The 7227-nt window shown below is 41.6% G+C and overlaps 1 protein-coding gene across 1 annotated transcript in view; it reads right to left on the bottom strand.

Moving 5' to 3' along the window:
• SNW1 (SNW domain containing 1) overlaps nt 1–4707 on the bottom strand; it is a 66592-nt gene extending 61885 nt beyond the window's left edge. Inside the window, exon 1 of the mRNA XM_063792692.1 lies at nt 4400–4707. The gene's annotated coding sequence lies outside the window, so the exon portion shown is untranslated. The remainder of the gene's footprint in view (nt 1–4399) is intronic.
• Nucleotides 4708–7227: the final 2520 nt, after the last annotated feature.

Raw genomic sequence — 7227 nt, forward strand, 5'->3', positions numbered from 1 at the left:
CCTGGCTAATTTTTGTATTATTGGTGCAGACAAGTTTTCGCCATGTTGGCCAGGCTGGTCTCGAACTCCTGACCTCAAGTGATCTGCCCACTTTGGCCTCCCAAAGTGCTGGGATTACAGGTGTGAGCCACTGCACCTGGCCTGCTTTCTTAAGATAGTATTTTTTTCTAGTCATTAAAAATTCTAAAATATTATTATTAATGTTTGCAATGGTATTTTAGTTTCTAACATTTACTTAATCAGTGCTCTATTTTCACTAAAAATTTGTTGCCATACACATTCTTGAAAATCTTTTTTTCAGACAACACTGATTTTTTTAAAAGTAGAATTACTTATTAAAGGAATATAAACATTTACAGGTGTTTAGTACTACCAAACTGCTCTCCAGAAAGGCTACATCCACTTCTGTTCCTACCAGTAGTGAGGTAGAATTCCTCTTTTCCCAAAACCTTACTCTTCTGGAAGTTTTTTTTGTTTTTTTTTTAAATAGACATGGTCTTGCTCTGTCACCCAGGCTGGAGTGCAGTGGTGTGATCACAGCTAACTGCAGCTTTGACCTCTTGGGCTCAAGCGATCCTCCCACATCCTACCTCAGCCTCCTAGGTAGCTGGAACTACAGGTGCACTCTACCATGCCTGGCTAGTTTTTTCTTTGTTTGTTTGTTTGTTGAGCCCCATGATTCAAATACTTCTACCTGGTCTCTCCCTTGACACCTGGAGATTATGGGGATTATGGGGATTACAATTCAAGGTGAGATTTGGTTGGGGACACAAAGCCTAACCATATCAGAGGCCAAGGTGGGAGGATTGCTTGAGCCTAGGAGTACAAGACCAGCCTGGGCAACAGAGCAAGACTGTCTACAAAAAAAGGAAAAGAAATTTTAAAAAGACAAAGAAAACAAAAAATAAAAAAATTTATTAGATGAATGTGGTGGCCCATGCTTGTAGTTCCAGCTACTTGGGAGGCTGAGGTGGGAGGATCACTTGAGCCTGGGAGGTCAAGGCTGCAGTGAGCTATGATTGCACCACTGCACTCCAGCCTGAGCAAGAGAGCAAGACCCTCTCAAAAAAAAAAAAAAAAAAAAAAAAGAAAAGAAAATTCAAACATTTTCAAAGCTAAAGAGAAAAATGAGATGAACTTGCCCCAGCTTTAATTATTGTCAACACAAAGCCAATCTTGCCTGTCATATTCCTTCTCCCTCACTCACATTATTTTAAAGCAAATATCAAACATCATATTTCATTTGTAAATATTTTGGCATGTTTCTCTAACCAATAAGGGCTCCTTTTTATTTTTATATTTTTTTGAGACAGGGTTTCACTCTTGCTTAGGGTGGAGTATAGTGGTGCGATCATAGCTCACTGCAGCCTTGAACTCCTGGGCTCAAGTAATCCTCCTGCTTTGGCCTCACAAGTAGCTGGGACTACAGGCTCGTGCCACCACGTCTGGCTAATTTTTAATTTTTTGTTGAGATAGGATCTTGCTATGTTGCCCACGCTGGTCTCAAACTCCTGAGCTCAAGCAGTCCTTCTGCCTTGACCTCCCAATGTGTTAGGATTACAGGCATGAGCCACTGTACCTGGCCAAGGGCTCCTTTTTTAAAAACCACAACCACAGTACCATGATCACACCTAAATTTAAAATAGTTAATTCTTTAATATCATCAAATATCCAAATAATATTCACATTGCCCTGACTGTGTTTTTATGTGTTTTATATATTTTATCTCTTTTACTTATAGGCTCCCCCTCCATCTCTTTTTTCTCATGTAATATTTTGTTGAAGAAATTGGGTCATTTGCCTGTTAGTTTGCCATAGCCTTGGATTTGTTAATTGTAGCTCATGATGTTGTTTAACATGTCCCTCATCTGTCTGTTTCCTGTAAATTCTTCGTTAGACCTAGAGGCTTGATCAGACTCAGAGTTTTTTGTTTTGTTTGTGCAGTACAGTGGGAGAAGGGACGAAGAAACTTCTCAAGGGGCAGCGTTTACTTCTATCTGAAGGATCCAGTGTCTGATGGTCTTTCTTGTGATGTTAGCAACTGTTTATGATCATCGTCACACCCATACATCATTAGGGATTGCAAATTGGCGATGTTCTTATTCTATTGTTTCTTTTCCATTTAGTAGTTAGAATGCTCCATATTCCAAGAGAATTTTTTCTTCAACTATTTAGGTGCTCTTTGAAAGAGATCACAAAGGAAAGAGAAAATAAATACCTGATTCTTTCTCTTTAATGACCAGTTTTAAAAATAATTAGGTGCTTTCCTAGCATGCTTCAGTGGTGACTGATAAAATTTTTTTAGTAACATTATAAACTCACAGAGTTAAATACACTTAATATGCTTTCATCCAGTGATGTTTTTAGCCTATTGATGCTCAAATTATCCTCCTTTTAGCAAGTAGAAGTTTCTCCATGTTAGCTTCTGAGTCCTTTTTAAACCAACCCCAGTAGTCTTTGATGGCTTCCCTGCTTTCTGCTATAAAAGGTATTCCAGGCTGGGGGCGGTGACTCATGCCTGTAATCCCAGCAATTTGGGAGGCCGAGGCTGGTGGATCACCTGAGGTCAGGAGTTTGAGACCAGCCTGGCCAACATGGTGAAACCCCGTCCCTGCTAAAAATACAAAAAAATTAGCTGGGCCTGGTGGTGGGCGGCTATAATCCCAGCTACTTGGGAGGCTGAGGCAGGAGAATTGCTTGAACCCAGGAGGTGACAGTGAGCTGAGATTGCACCATTGCACTCCAGCCTGGCCAACAAGAGCAAAACTCCATCTCAAAAAAAAAAAAAAAAAAAGGTATTCCAGGATCATGTTGTACATTTCCATCCCCAGATATGGAATGACTCATTTCTGTAAGAGGCCCTGGTTTCTTTTAGTGGGGCAATTTGCATGCTATAAGGTGGTAAGTGAATGATTTTTAAAAGTAAGAAATAACAGATACTAGATAATGAATAACAGTACAAAACTGATAGAACTATGAAGGTATTGCAGCCCAAGACCCCATTAGTGAGGGGGAGATAGTCTCACAACTTAACAGGCCCTGAAGGAATGAATGTGTCTTAATATCATATCGTACCATCACATGGATGCGAGCCTTAGTCCCCAAGAAAATCTTAAACTCTATTTAGCAAACTTATTTTAGAGGTATGTGTAAAACGTTTTTTAAAGTTTCATATATGGAAGCCTTAGCTATCTGGAAAATTAGTGTAAATAGAATGCTTCATTTGCTCATGCTTATGGTGCAGAAAAGAATCATTTAGGGAGCATGTTAAAATATAGGTGTCTGGGCCAGGCAATGGTGGCTCACGCCTGTAATCCCAGCACTTTGGGAGGCCAAGGCAGGAGGATCACCTGAGGTCAGGAGTTCGAGACCAGCCTGGACAACACAGGGGGACCCCATCTTTACAAAAATTAAACAAAATTAGCTAGGTGGCACACTCCTGTGGTCCCAGCTACTTGGGAAGCTGAGGTAGGAGGATCGCTTGAGGATGGGGGTTGAGGCTTAGGTGAGGTGTGATGGTACCACCACACTCCAGCCTGGGCGATAGAGCAACCCCGTCTCAAAAAGAAAAAAAAAAAAAGTACGGATTTCTGGGTCCCACTCCAGACAACTTGAATCTGGGTGTAAGGCTTGGAATTTGTATTTTAGTAAGCCTTCCAAATGATTTTGAAGTAGGTAGTCCTAAAAACTAACCTTTGAGGAACATTGCCAGACAGACTGATAGAAAGAGAGAGAGTGAATAGGGGAAGAGGAGGGAAAATGCTTTAAAAGAGTGTATCTTGGTTGGGCGCGGTGGCTCCTGCTTGTAATCCTGGCACTTTGGGAGGCTGAGGCGGGTGGATCACTTGAGGCCAGGAGTTTGAGACCAGCCTGGCCAACATGGAGAAATCTCTACTAAAATACAAAAAAAAAAAAGAAAGAAAGAAAGAAAAGAAAAAGAGTGTATCTTGCAGCATATTTCTGAGGATTAAGCCATGTTTTAAAAATTTAGTGATTATCGGCCAGGCCCAGTGGCTCACGCCTGTAATCCCAGCATTTTCGGAGGCTCAGGCAGGTGGATCACTTGAGGTCAGTAGTTCAAGACCAGCCTGGCCAACATGGCAAAACCCTGTCTCTACTAAAAATACAAGAATTAGCTGGGTGTGGTGGCGTGTGCCTGTAATCTGAGCTACTTGGGAGGTTGAGGCAGGAGAATTGCTTGAACCCAGGAAGCAGAGGTTGCAGTGAGCCGAGATCGCGCCACTGCCCTCCAGCCTGGGTGACAGAGTGATACTCTGTCTCAAAGGAAAAAAAAAATTGGTCATTCTCTTTTTCTGATTTAAAAGGATTTTGTTCTTCCATGGAAAACTTTTAAAAATAGGAGCAAGCAAAAGAAAATAAAAAAAATTTGTGATCTTACCACTCGGAGACAATGTTCATTTTAAGTTGGTGTATATTCTTCCAGACTTCTAAAAGGAATTGCAATTGCTCCTTTTGTAGCAGACACCATCAGACACTTGCCTGGGGCCTCTCATCTAGCAAGTGGGAGAGTCCACACTGGAACCCAGCTGCTGAATCCTGAACTTCATTGTGCTCCATTGTATTTTTTATTTTTATTTTAAAAAATTAATTATTTATTTTTGAGACAAGGCTCTGTTGCCCAGGCTGTGTGGTGCACTGGCGTGATCACAGCTCATGGTAGCCTCCATCTCCCAGGCTCAAGTGATCCTCCCACCTTGGCCTCCCAAAGTGCTAGTATTACAGGTATGAGCCACCGCCCCCCATTGTGCTTTATTGTAACAGGAACAGAGGGGCTCACACCCACTCCTAGCATTACTTTACACACATGTCTACTGTTAAAAGACAAAATTACAACAAATTTAGTTTAAAGATCTTAATTGGTTTTTATTTGCAATTATAGAATCAGCCAACACCTCATTCTAGAAAATAGAATGAGTAATGAGAGTTCTGATGAGCTGAGCAGGAGAGGTTGGCTTTATAGGTAGAAAAGGGCTGAAGAAAGCAAAAACGGGCCAGGCGCGATGGCTCACACCTGTAATACCAGCACTCTGGGAGTCCAGGGCGGACAGATCACTTGAGTTCAGGAGTTCGAGACCAACCTGACCAACATGGCGAAACCCCGTCTCTACCAAAAATACAAAAATTAGCTGGGTGTGATGGTGCATGCCTGTAGTCCCAACTACTCGGGAGGCTGAGGCAGGAGAATCACCTGAACCTGGGAGACAGAAGTTGCAGTGAGCTGAGATTGTGCCAGTGCACTCCAGGCTGGGTGATAGAGTGAGACCCTGTCTCAAAAAAAAAAAAAAAAAAAAAAAAAGGAAGCAAAAACAGAGAACAAAATGTAGATTGGTTGTTTTCAAGTTACTTTCCTTAAAGAGTTAAAACAGAGGTGATTACTTTATTATGCTGACTCCGGTTGACTGGAATCTTCTGTTTTGTTTTGTTTTAAAAGAGAGATGGAGTCTTGCTTTTTGGCCAGGTTGGTCTGGAACTCCTGACCTCAAGCAAGTCCCCCACCTTGGCCTTCCAAAGTGCTGGGATTACAGAAGTGAACCACCATGCCCAGCTGGACCCTCCTATTTTGTTTTGTTTTTTAAGGAAAACTGGACTGTTTTAGTTTCACTGTGTGGCACTTAGCACATGTGACTCCATTCTGGTTTGGCCTGGTCTGATGGGGCCCAGTGCAGGAGGCTAGTCCAAATGATGGCCTCCCATTAACTTTGCTTCACACTGCACATCACTTGTTAAATTAACTGCACAATTACAACAAAAAATAATGTGCCTACTACTGAACTATGGGCTTCTCAGTAGGGCAGGAACATCATCTTATTTATATCAGTATCCTTGGAACACAGCCTGGTGCTTAACTGTGGCTCAATACCTGGAACACAGTAAATACACAATAAATGATCCTTCTGGGCAGGGGGCAATGGAGTGAAAACAACTATTCTCCATTGCCTCTCACAGAACTGAATTGCAGGCATCCTAGACTTCAAAACTGATCTAGTTTTCTCCCCAAAAAACAGTTTGCAGCACTCCAATATCCAAGAAATAGAATATCCTAAACGAATTAGGGCAGGAACAAAAAACCAAATACCACATATTCTCATTTGAAAGTGGAAGCTAAACATCAGATATTCATGGACATTAGGATGACAATGGTAGATGCGGGAGACTACTAGAGTGGGGGAGGAGAGAGGGGGCAAGGGTTGAAAAACTGTTGGGTACCTGGGTGACGGGATCATTCATATCCCATACCTCAGCATCACGCAGTATACCCAGGTAACAAACCTGCATATGTACCCCCTAAAACTAAAATCCAGGTTGAAAAAGAAGGAAAAAAAAGAAGAAACAGAATATCTTCCTGAAAGCCTTATAGGGAAACATGCAGAAGAAAGCAAATCCTCTTAGCATCTTACCCCCTTACCTAAGCAACAGGGCCCCTGACATAAATGGGATGACCCACCTCCAGGGTTGGATTGGAAAGCCAGCGCATCGTGCTGCAATAAAGGCTCACCAGGTTTAGAAACAAAAGCCTGGCTGTCTCCTTTTCTCTCTTAGCCTCACAAACAGCTACTACTTAGATTCTGAGTGTTTGAAACAAAAGCATACAGGAGGAATAAAGGTGGATTTAATTGACAGTCTTTTGGAATGTAAATACCAATCAAAATGAAGAAATGTGTTTTTCAGCTTCAATACAATCTACTTTGGTTTATGAGAGTGAAAAGTCTGATGAAATACATAGTTATAAAAATGTGAAAACTAAGGAAGTAAATCTGTACAGGAGAATTGGGGAGCTGAAATAATTCCCAGTACTGTTTTACAGTCTTTTTCTTTGTTTTTCTTTCTTTTTCTCCCAGGAAACATTTTATTGGATGTGTTCATTTATGTATGCACGTATGTATTCTTCCAAATGGTTGTTTTCCTGGAACCAACTTCACGTGTGGGTAGCACTGTGCTAGGTACTAGCTGCATAATAAATGAATGTGAAAGTTGTTGACATATAGGACTGAGTTTTACTATTCATTGACCCCTTCGAACATTTATTTGGCTGCTATGATTCTATGCTTAGAAAGATACATATATCTAAACAAATACATACAATTTTGAGGAGTTCGTGATCCCTAGGAAGCTCCCCAGGGGTCAACCAACCAGAACTGGCTGGGCGTAGTGGCTCATGCCTATAATCAGTACTCCTGAGGTGGGAGGATCACTGGAGCCTAGGAG

Source organism: Pan troglodytes, chromosome 15 (assembly GCF_028858775.2).
Source record: "Pan troglodytes isolate AG18354 chromosome 15, NHGRI_mPanTro3-v2.0_pri, whole genome shotgun sequence".
Classification (NCBI taxonomy): domain Eukaryota; kingdom Metazoa; phylum Chordata; class Mammalia; order Primates; family Hominidae; genus Pan; species Pan troglodytes.